Genomic DNA, 12,449 nt, shown 5'->3' with positions numbered 1-12,449 from the left:
AATGACACTGAGTTATCTATATGATAATCTTAATTAATGTAAGCATGAATGAACAATATTGTATTAAAAGAGAAGAAACGGGAAAAGCAACGAACAAATCGACTCCTAAGTCACAAATGTGCTTAAATAAAAACCCTCCTTGTCAGAAACTATTCTCAAAAATTTGCTTCAGGATCAAACCCTAGATCTTATTAGTGGATACAACTCAAAAATCCATCCTCTAGTGTTGAATCTTCTCTATTTATTTTTTTTCTCGAATAGGATAGGCTGTGTTGTGATATTTGTTGAAATCTATGTTGAAAATAATCATTTGTATTTGAAGAAGCCTTGCATTTTCTCCAATATGCTTTATTGGACAAAGGCAATTGGATGGCTTGAACGAAGTGGATGAACAGATAGTCATTCGAACACTAGAACTCGAGTCGCATCCTAGCATTTAAACAGTTACTATTGAACAGATGATGGAACAGTTTACGTTCGAATGAGATACTTTAACTACCATCAGTCATTCAAACAAAATAGCAAGCAAATACATTAGTTCGAAAGAGCCTCAAGCAAGGATGTTTGAACGATGTTTCACACGATATCTCATTTGGATAACCGATTCGAGAGATGACCGAACGATGAACTATTCGGCCCGTCAGTTTGATAGGCTCTGTGAGGCATGGTATGTAAATAACATGTAGAGTAGTCCGAACGACAGATGGAGTGGATGTTCTGTTCGAGCGATGCCATCGATTACTTCACACATAATTAACTTGGTCCAAAAATAACATATTTTTGCGGTTTTAGGAAAACATTCATGTTTAAGTATTTTATTATAATTAAGTATTACTCATTGTATAGGTAGCTGATATTTGGGCATAGTTATTCACGATGAAAAATTTAAATACATTTTTTCCTAAAATGATCCAGCCATTTATATTAAGGGTTAATAATATAGGAAGCCCAAATATTGTAATTTACCCAATCTATGTTCATGCGAGAGTAATGAAGCATGCCCATCCAGGATATATTGAAAATACTACTTAAACATATCTAGCTCACACCACTCTTTGTATTCGAATTTCTTTCCAAAGCCTCATTTTAGGGTTCCATTGTTTTCCACTCTCAAACAAAGGCGGTTTCTAGTGTCAACCATTCTCTAGTTCGTATTTGCAGTGAAGATCATCCCTGACGAGAATTTCTCTGAAGGATCGAACAATTCTTAGTCTCCCTATTAGGGCCTAGTTGATTTTCATCTTCGGTGCCTTTATATCCAAGTTTGGGGGTCATTGTGGTTTGGGGGTTTTGAGCTATTATGGAGGGGGCTTTTGTTTCAACCATTGGTCGCAGTTTTGGTTTGGGACTCAACCCATACTGCTCCAGCCATCGTTTATTGAAGTTGTGGCTTGGGGACTTTTGTTTCGACGTGAGGTTGTGTTGGGATGTGCATCAAGGTGGATTCGAGTAGCTTAACATATATAACCATGGACATGTCTTTAATTATACTTAAATTAATAATGATTCACATGTCATATAAATTACCATGTATGAGGTGTCATAATTTAATGTGGCTGCTATTATAAGACAGTTCTCTCAACAAATACTATGTATATTTAAGCATATAGATAGTATGGTGGGCGACAATGCCTGTGGGGGAATAACTACGTTCCATTGAAGGCATTTTATGTTATGTTTGGTTGTTGAACCAAACTCAACTCATCTCAAACCAATTATTGATGGGATCCACTACTTTTTCAACTTCCTATAAAAAAGTTAAACTCATCTCAATCTACTTCATACATTTTAACCTTAAAAGTTAAACTCATCTCAATGGACCCACAAAATACTACTATTCACAACTCAACTCCTCTTAATATTCAAACTTAGCCTAGTGTATGATGAAAGCCACAGAGGAGAGCTTATGTTTTGTGGGGCACCGTAAGCGATGAGTCGACATCTGCAACATCATATCATGACTCAACAAAGCCACCTGTTGTTGTTTTTTAGAGTAACTTAAATGATGCTCCTATGGTGGAAGTTGCCACCACAAACCCCCTGGTGAGCCCAATAAGCACATTCAGTTTGACATTCTCTGAATATGTGGATACATGGAGCATGATGTACATATTACTAATAATCTGGATGTAGATATTCATATATTTATTCTAATAAAAACTTGTTTGTATCGTGTTCTTATATGTAGTGCAACCAATAAGAAAGCAAGGTCATCGTGGGGTAGCGAGTGGGAGGATGTTTACGAAGCTTCGATCTATGGGACCCATTCTGCTAGTGATTCTTGAGGGGCATACCTCACCCTCATGTGATAATGCAAAGATTTATAGCCAGAGAGTGACATGGATTGGGAAGCATCATTCAAATATGATACATGCTAGCTGGAGGTTTGTTCTAGAAGAGGAGGAAGAGGAATTAATTCAGTGTGTTAGGGTGAGTATAGTCAAGCCTATTTCCAACATATAATTTGTTACTTAACTATTGTTGTTGTCCCCTACAATAATTGAATACAATACGTTATTAGGCGGATTTCATACTAGATTGGGAGAACCCGAATCATATAGAATGTGTAGAATTACAACTACAAAGTAGTTACAATGTCTTTCATCATTAACTATACTTGGAATATAAGAAAAGCGCTACACATGCAACAACCTTGGCAAAAGGGTCAAATATGGTGGATGCACCAGTGTGGGAAAATTTGTGTGAATGATGGATATCTCCTGCCTTTCATATAAAACACTAACTATATCATTTTTAGGGTTAGTTTAAATAAATGAGTCTAGTGGGAATATGTGACGCCCCCAGCTCCTGCTTGGAATTGGACGGTGACTGAAGAGTCGAGACATGTAACTCAACATGACGATTAAGATGCAATGCACCTATAAATCTAGCAGTATGCAATAATTCGTAGTAGATAATTCTTTTAACTACATAAGGACGGTGGCAATATAATAATCATGTTACTGAATGTAAGCATCCCAAAAGTTTAAATTTTCATAATTGTACTCCCAAAGTGGATATTTTTTTTAAAGACTCCCAAAATATGGGACCATCAAAATACTGTTTCCATAAAAAACACCATAAGTCATGTCTTATTCTTATCACTACTTCCATGGTCCCCTTCCATTTTTTTTTCTTTTTTAAAGGTACTTCTTTAATTCGGCTTCTTCCTCTTCTCCAAAAAGTGGTCATTGTCCCTATTCTTTAGCCTCTTCGTCTCTTCTATGAGCTGCAAGGTCTCGGCAATGAGCTAGTTAACGTTCTCTATCCTATCCAATAAAAAGGGCTCCAATGAGCTCTCTGGTCTTGGGCACCTCCTTAGTGTTCGGGGGAACCGTCCTCTTCCGTTTCATCATGGTCGTCTAAACCTGCAACAACTTCTACCATTCCGGATGGGGAATGATAGTGGAAACTACCATAGTAAGATTTTGAGAAATCTCAATAAGTAAACAATCAACATACAATAGATATTACAAGCATATACAAATAAACCACAATGAATGCATGGACATGAACTTTGACGTAAAAACTTTGACATATGTAACATAGACTTTTCATAAAACATCTTTTCATCTTTTAGACTTCTTAACACATGTTCATATCATTTGAGCTCGAGTACTTGTTCTTGTCATAACATATTATGTCATTCTTATCATTCATAACATTTCATGTCATTCTTATCATTTCATAACATATTCATATTGTGATCATATCATATTCTTTCATAATATATTATGGCATAACATAACATATCATGGCATCTCATATCGTATCATAACATGAAGCCCAAATACCTTGTTCATTTTATGATTCACATGGATGGATACCTCACGGCTCCCCTAAGCACCGTGTGTTTCCTGCTAGTTAGCGCATCAACCAACGATCCATTTAATCGAGATGACTATGTCATAACATAAACATATTCTTTTACGATAGTTCGCTTACTTCACCTTCATCGTATAACACCCACTAGCTTTAGGTGCAATCTCGCTCTGGTATCATTTCCTTAAGGAACCATTCGAGACCCGTCGACTTTACTTCATCGACCCAGGGGTCTCCACTCAACTTTAAACACTCCAGAGTGGACAGGGAGTTCCATTAAGACATTTCCCCCGTCCTAGCATTTGGGGTCGTGATAAAACAAACTTTGACTCTTTTCTTTTTGAAAACATAGACTCCAATGCATGAGACATGAACACATGATGTTACACTTTATCATACTCATGCAACATGTACAACCTAAAACACATATGGTCCAATTCGCAATATGCATCTCACAATATAGCTTGAAAACATTAGAACATGTGATTATATGATGAATACATGTAAACATAGTTGAATCATACTTATCCAACCACAAAACAGATTTAGATTCCCTTAATATGGCCTTGGCCGAATCATAAAAGTCCTCCAAACATGGATTTTCATCATCACAACACATATTCTCATGCTTCTACACATTCATATATAAAAACAAGCATGCATAGCATATATACATGTCAAAACCAAAACCTTAACATGGCATATTCGAAATACACTTCAACAAACCATCATAAAACCATAGCATCTTATCCTTTCATCAAAATTGAGCATACATATAACAAGATAACAAGATTCAAGCAATGATAAGAAACAAGAGTTCACGAAATATATACAAGCGTTATCAAAAGTAAGTTGGAAGTTTACTTTTAAAAAAATCTGAAGTATTAAAATAGCAAATCTGAAAAATATATGCAAGATATATTAGAAGGTGACTAGAGAAACCCTAGTCTCGAAATAAGGGTGAGTGTCTAAGGTTTTCGAAAATGCTTTCCCATGAAAAAAAACCCTAGAATTCGAAACCCTTAAAGATAAGAAACCCTAGCCTTTCTTCTAAGTGGTGGTCGTGGCCTTCATTCCTTCTACATTTTGTGTTCAAGAGCTTGAAACAAAAGAATATTTTCGGGTTCTTCCTTGAAGAAAAACCCTAATTTCTAAAATGAATGTGTGTGTACATGTGGGAAAACCCTAGAGCCGAAACTTGTTGGTGTTGTTTTCCCTCTTGGCCATGTGTGTATGTGCAAGAAATGGTGGAATGGTTCTTACCTCCTTGTGTTCTTCCTCTAGCCGAATGGTTGAAGAAGTATCCTTGGTGGTTTTCGAAATGGTGAAGAGAATGGTGGCGTTTGGTTGGTGAGAATAAGAACTTGGAGAGAAAATAGTAGTAGCCGAAATCCCTTAGAAAGAAAGTTGAGAACTTGATCAAAAGACCTCCCAACTTTTCGGCAATGCCCTTTTATAGAAGCCTCCATCCCTTCTTGAAATGCCAAAGGCTTGTGCATGGATGCCACTTGGCATCTAGACAAAAGGGTATCTTCTTCTTCCTTAGGATGGCATTGGAAAACCAAAAGCCTTTCTTACATGTGGTGTGTGGCTTCCTCAAAATTGAAACCCTCTCTTGCCTCACCTTCCCATTATGCCCTTCCTCACTTGTCTATGTTCAATGTACTTGGTGGTAAAAGGGTCAAAACACATAGCCCAATCTTCCTGGGAACTGCACCTTGTGTGCATGGTTGCCATGTGGCAAGTGAGTGTGTGTTCTTTGTGTTGGTCGAAATCCTAGCTCTTCCCTAGGTGATCTTGGGCCTTCCCTAGGTGATCCTTGGCCTTCCCCAAGCTTGAGTTGTCGCCCCCTCTCTCCTTTCTTGCTCTTCCAACATTCTTCTTGAACATGTCATTTCCACTTCCCAAGTAAGATCTTCTTGGAACTTCAAAGGTCTCATTCTCCATGCTTTGACAAATGTCAATCTCGGAAAATGGGTCCTTGCATGTAGGCATGTAAGCCTTAACCTTAGTGACCTCATCTTCCACTCACACCTTCTAGAACCTCATGCATGCTGGACAAGTGTCACACTTACCATTTTCCTAGGTTCCATTCTAGAAAAGATCAAATTGTTCCTCTTGTGCCATGTGGCACCTCTACCAACATTTAGAAATCACTTTGGGCTTCCAAACCCTAATTTCAACCAAGTTGACTGAAATCCACATGGGCCTTTTTGGGATTTTTCCTCTTGCTCCTCTTGTGGGCTTCCTAAGTCTAGGACTCTAAGGTCTAAAATAAAACATACCTTAAGGCTCTAACACTTGACATCTTCCAATAGCTAAGATAATCTTCATATAAACAAGACTATAGTTGGACTGAAGTTTAGTTAGGTGATAATTGTTAGAATTAGTCTTGGAATTTAGGTTAAGGCATCTATACATTTGTATGCAACTGCTCTTCGAACTATATATATAGGGCAATTGCATATTAATGTTTTTGTGTGTCCTTCGTTAATGATGACTTTATATTGTTATGGAAATGTAATGAAATGGTGTATGTAGAGTGCTTGTCTGAAGGCTATTGTGCTATTTTTTTTAATGAAATGGATGTGCTTGTAGGCTGTGATTATGAAACATAAAGATGACATTATTATAAGAACATGATGTTCTTGTGCACTACATGTTTGAAAGTTATATTTTGTTTGGATTTACTAATGATATAATAGATCATGTGAGATGAGATTGTAAGAGATCTTAATAATCCAATGGTGCAAGAGGCTTTGCAGTATATTTGTTCTTTATAAGCCCATGGAAGTATATGTAGTAGTTGTCTAGTGAGTTTAATTGCATTGTGAACTAATGGAAAACAGGTATATAGATGCATTGTTGAAATTTTAAATAATTTGGACTCGTTTGCAACAAAATTCAGAACCCAACACCTTTTACAAACCAAAGCCAAAAATAATTGGAACGACAAATGCAGCTAAATTTGTTACAAATTTCATGAATTTGCAACAACATGATTACGTGGCAAAAAATATTTTTCACATTTGCAAGGAATACAATTCGTTGCAACTTCACAATTTGCAAGGAAAACAATTCATTGCAATAATGTGAAGTACTTTTACAACAAAAGTGTTTTGTTGGTGAAATACATTTGCAACGAATATACATCGTTGCAAATGTTCATTTGCAAGGAATATAAGTCAATGCTGTAATACATTTGAAATGAATGTATATCGTGGCAAATATCTATTTGCAACAAATTAAGTTGTTGCGAAATTACATTTACAACAATTGCACATTGTTGCAAATGATGATTTCCAATGAATTGCATCCATTGATTCAATACATTTGCAATGAACTCATTTCGTTGGTGAATCAGTTCCTTGGCAATGGACATTTGCAATGATTTACATTTGTTGCAAATGTATTACATTGCAACGAATTGAAATCGTTGCTACTGTACATTTGCAACGAAGTGAAATCTTTGCAACTATAGATTGGCAACGAAAACAAATCGTTGCAATGTATTTGCAACGTATCAAATTCGTTGCAAATGCATATTTGCAAGGATGAAATTTGTTGCTTCAATACATTTACAACAAATCCAATTTGTTGCAACTATGCATTTGCAACGAATATAAATCGTTGCAAATGTATATTTGCAACAACCAAATTTGCTGCAAAAATAAAATATTTTGTTGTAAAAGACAAATTGTAATGGTTGCCCATATCCCCTAGATGGACAATAGCAACGAGAAGATATACATTTGCAATAAAAGAAAAAAAGGCTTTTTGGTGTAGACATTCACCAGTGAAAAAAAAAACTCGTTGGTGTAGACATTCACCAATGCGGCAATTTTGAAAGTGGGGCAACGGATATTGTTCTTTGCAAACAGTCAGTTGCAACGAAAAAATACTTTTTGCAACAATATAACAACCTTTCCTATTGTAGAGAAAATGCTTTTTGCAACGATATAAAAACCTTTTCTATTGTAGTGACCATACACCATACTTGTTTTTATTTCTTTTTTTTATTATTATTCATACTAAACAAATTGAGGTCTTCTATCATCTCTACACCACATACTTGCTGAGGAAAAAGATTAAAAAAAAAAAAAAAATCATGTGTAGAGTGTGGTGCATAGATGATGAGTAGATTTTTTTTTTTTTTTGGCCCAACTAACATGACTCAACAAAGTAAAACTTTATTTGAATTGTAACAAGAAACAAAGAGATTGTTTTTATTAACAACCAAAGATACAGATCAAGAGAGAAATGCCCTAGTAATCTAAGATGCGACATCATGGAGGAGGCTTTTATTCCAAGTAAAACTGTAAAAATCTTGTTGTTGTGGCCTTTATGTCCTTGTTCGTTAGAATAGGATAATGTCTATTTTCAGTTTTTCCTTCCATTAGCGTTGCCTTGGTCAGAAGGTCCTTCACATAAAAAAAATCATGAAGGGAGGTTTGGATAATGAGTTAAGTTGAGATGAGATGAGATGAGAGTTGAAAATTGAATAAAATTTTGTTAGAATATAGTTTTTTAATATGATTTTTGTTTTGTGATTTGAGAAAATTGAATTGTTTATTATATTTTATTTGAACTTTTGGGAAAGTTATAATGATTAGATGAGTTGAAATCAACTTATTACCCAAACAATGCCTAGTATAAAATAGCAATGGGTGCCTAATTCTCTATTAATAGATAAAAAGTTAGTGGAAGTATTGGGGGCAATGAAGAACATTTTTAAAGAGAAACTTATGACTATAATTCAAGTGAGAAAGAGTTGTTGAACCAATGCTCTCAATGGTAAGTGCTGCTCCATTTCCCATTGCTACTATGCCATTCATTTGGAAAGGTTGCCATATTATCAAATTCTTCATATCATTGGTAATGTGTACATTAGTCCCATTTGTCAGCCAACCATTGTTGATTTTCAAATACTACATTTGTTTGTGATAGGAGTAGTCCTTCATGTGGATGCAATTAAAGGGCCTGCTGGTTGGCTTTGAATCAAATTTTGGCATGGGGTGCAATTTTTTAAAGGAAAAGTGCTTCCTTCAATAGCTGATGAAGTGGTATAGTGTAGGTAGGGCTGCAAACAAACCGAGTCAAGTCCAATTTGAACAAGGGTACTCAAACATGATTAGCATGTTTACTCATTCAAACTCGGCTCGTTCACTATTAATGTTGTTCAAATTCGGCATGAGCTCGACTAAAATAAACAAACAACTTGAGCTCGAGTAACTTGAGCTCGAACTTGATTTGTTTCGATTGATAAAATAATTTTACATCTTACAAAAATCTCTAACCATTTAACTATTCAACCAAATAGTTTCGATTAAAAAATTCTTATGGCATAACTTTTTATAAACTAAATTAACTTACAGTTATAAATTAAAAAAATAATACATAAGGGAAATGTAATAAACTAAACTATTTAATATATCTAGTTGTATGATATATTATTACGTAAATTATCCTATACAAACTTTGGGAACATAAAAAATATAGTAAATAAGGTAAACTATAAATAAATTAACAATATATAATTAAGTATATTGTCACAACCCCGCCCCGGGAAGGGCGGGATCGTGACGTACGTGCCTGTTGTTTCTTTCTTTCCTTTTCATTATTTTCTTTTTCAAATAACATGTGATCGGCATGGACATGACACACGTGCACTCTAAATTTTTAATTTAATAAAGGAAACACCTGATGGACATTCTATTCGAACATTCGTCCATAAAAGACTCTCAGAGTCCATACGTTCATAAAAACATAACCTATCATCCATAAACACAATTGTTCTAGTTAGGGAAGGTCCTAAGCATCTGTCTCTCCCTCTGTAGTAATTCTTTGCTCCCCAGCCTTTTCGTCATTACCTGGACGTTTAAAACATTTAAAATAAAAATGAGTCGAATACTCAGTAAGCAGTTAACCATGCAGTGAACATACTAGGCATCTATTCCTTTTCTTTTGAAAACATGCATACATAAACATTTGCTAATCTTGACAATGCTTTCATGCATAACAATTTAAGGAATAAGCCATAATTTCATGCATAAATATTTTAAGAAATACTATGCTTTCATGTATAACAGTTTAAGAAATAACCATACTTTTCATGTTTCACTTTCTTTGGTCGGAACATACTATTACGCTCCGTGTGTTGGGGTTAACGGTATTCCTTTAGACCTAGATTCCGCCCGTGGCCACAGGTTAGGAATCCCTTTCAGTCAGGGGGCAGCACTGGGTGTACTACCAGTACTACTTACCCGATATTGCAATCTGCCCATTCATTTGGTACCATTTTCATTCATATGGTCATTACGTATTTTCATACAATAAAACGTTCATTCATTCAAAGCAGTCCTTTCAGTCATTTTCATGTAACAGTTCAGTCATGGAAAACGTCATTTAAAAGCATGAACTTAAACATCATCTTTTTATTTAACAGTACATTCATAAAGAAATATCATTTTAAAAGCATGAGCTTAAACATCATTTTTCATGGCATCTATAAAACATCAGTTCATAGGGACAATTTAACATCAGTTCATAGGGACATCTTAAAATGTTTCCTTCGCGTCATTTAAAGCATCAGTTCATAGGGATATTTTAAAAACACTTTCTTCACGTCATTTAAAAGCATCAGTTCATAGGGGCATTTTAAAACTCATTTAAAGCATCACTTGAAGCATAAGGCATGAGACATTCATTTCCTTTCCTTTGCAATCAAAACATTTTTATCGTCTTTCTTACTTCGATGCACATGCATTTTTATGAACAAGATATATTTTCATGCTATATTACATATAGGAATAATCAATAAGTTTATTGAGAGAGCATGTATGGAAATCTCATGACTTAGAACCTACGTGCATGCATTACCTTATACATATACACACAATTATAATCGATAGGATGCTTAATAGGGGCTGTCAAGAAAAGGCTTGTACATACTATATTCATTTACTCTTTCCATAGAAGAACATTTGCAATAAGAGAGAGAGAGATATTCTTTCATAAAGAGAACTTGGTGTAAGAAGTCTGGTCATAGCTATTTACCTCTATGCTCCTTGATACTTCCATCATCAATATTCATATTCCAATAAACAGCATAAGCGTGTTAATACTCATACAATATTCTTTAGCCTTCCCTTTAAAAGAGAAAGACACGATATTACAATCTAACGTCCTTTCTATGCTTAACATTAACCTAATGTCTACTTCTCACCTCGACTTACAAAAGAAATAACTTAAATATTAAGACGTGCTAGCTGTCCATGGAAAGACTATTTTAAAAGCTTAAATGAAAAGTAATTAAGAATTCATAGGCTTTAAGCAAGGTTTCTTTGGTTCAAGCTCACTTTGGGTTATGGACATTAGGAGATAAAATCTGGAAATTCTCAATAATGAGTTTTGAAATAGATTTAGACATCTCAAGTAGGCTAAACAAGCTTAGGAAACATGCCCTTTAAATCAACTTGTGGTCCCTCATTATAAAAAAGGTTAACTTTTCAATATTTTAGATTCTTGGGTTAGTAGAATTTAACTCAAACGAGGGATAACATAAATGAGCTATTTTTACATCAAGACATGGCATGACATAGGCTTAGGGGTACTTGGACAGCTTTGCATATCATAATACATCATGCCTAAGTAATCTTTTATATCTAAACTAACTAAGCTATAACCTATTCACATAAGAAATATTTAATTAGTTTAAATAAAACCTCTCATTGAAATTAAAGTAGCATAAAGTATAGCAAAGTTACCCATTAAGAAACTTTAAAACCTTTAAATACTTAAGCCTATGATTTACTCACTTAATACCTTTAAAAGCGAGATATAAAATTATAGAACCAAGCAAAACTTCTAAACCAAACCTCTAGCATCCTAAAAATAGATTACCAATCAAATCTCAATGCAAGGCACATGATACCAACATATATAATTTAAAATCACTTTAATCATTACCCTATAATTAAACCAAGTTTAATAACAACATAGTGTTTTCGAAATATAGGAAAATACATAGCAAAACAACTATAATACCATTTGGTTTGGGCCAAAAATAGGGCATACATATTTATTTTCAACATGAGAATTTAACTATACCAAAACACAAGCTAAAACAACTTAATAAGCTTCCAAATCACATAAAAACAATAAGTCAAATTAGGAGTTTTACCTTAAGCTCTTAGCCCCTTCCAAAACACAAGTGGAAGACCAAATAGAGGGACAACCGGGTGGATGAAGAGCAACATGATATCATTGTTTTAAACCCAAAAACTGAAACATCAAAAATATCAAAAGAAAATCCACTTGATTAACCATGGCTAAATTCGAAATACACAAATTAGAATGATTAAGGGTACTCTTACCTTGCTATGGAGTCATAAGCTTGAAGATGATGAGAGGAGTTGGTTTCTTGAAGAAAAAGAGAGAGGAGAAGAGAGGATTGGCTTTAGCTTGCTTGGAAATGGAGTAAAAACTTATTTCTTTTCTCTTGGGTGAGGGTCGATGGGAGGTGGGGATGCCTTAGAATAGTTTTTTTTTTTTTTTTTTTCCTTTTCTCTTTTGTTGGCTTGCCTTGGACGATGGGTGGGAGGAAAGTGAAGTAAATGGCTTCTACA

At 34.8% G+C, this 12,449-nt stretch overlaps 1 long non-coding RNA gene across 1 annotated transcript; it reads right to left on the bottom strand.

Annotated features, from left to right (window-relative positions):
• Positions 1–9,477: 9,477 nt before the first annotated feature.
• Positions 9,478–12,281, bottom strand: LOC118348975. The gene is made up of 3 exons (XR_004801886.1): positions 12,198–12,281; positions 12,005–12,105; positions 9,478–9,692 (listed from the first exon to the last, which is right to left on the bottom strand). It is a non-coding gene; the product is annotated as an uncharacterized LOC118348975 (long non-coding RNA).
• Between the last annotated feature and the right edge of the window lie 168 nt (positions 12,282–12,449).

This window comes from Juglans regia, chromosome 7 (genome assembly GCF_001411555.2).
Source record: "Juglans regia cultivar Chandler chromosome 7, Walnut 2.0, whole genome shotgun sequence".
Lineage (NCBI taxonomy): Eukaryota > Viridiplantae > Streptophyta > Magnoliopsida > Fagales > Juglandaceae > Juglans > Juglans regia.
Note: the sequence above shows the minus strand (reverse complement) of the source record. Positions and strands in the feature narration are given on the sequence as shown.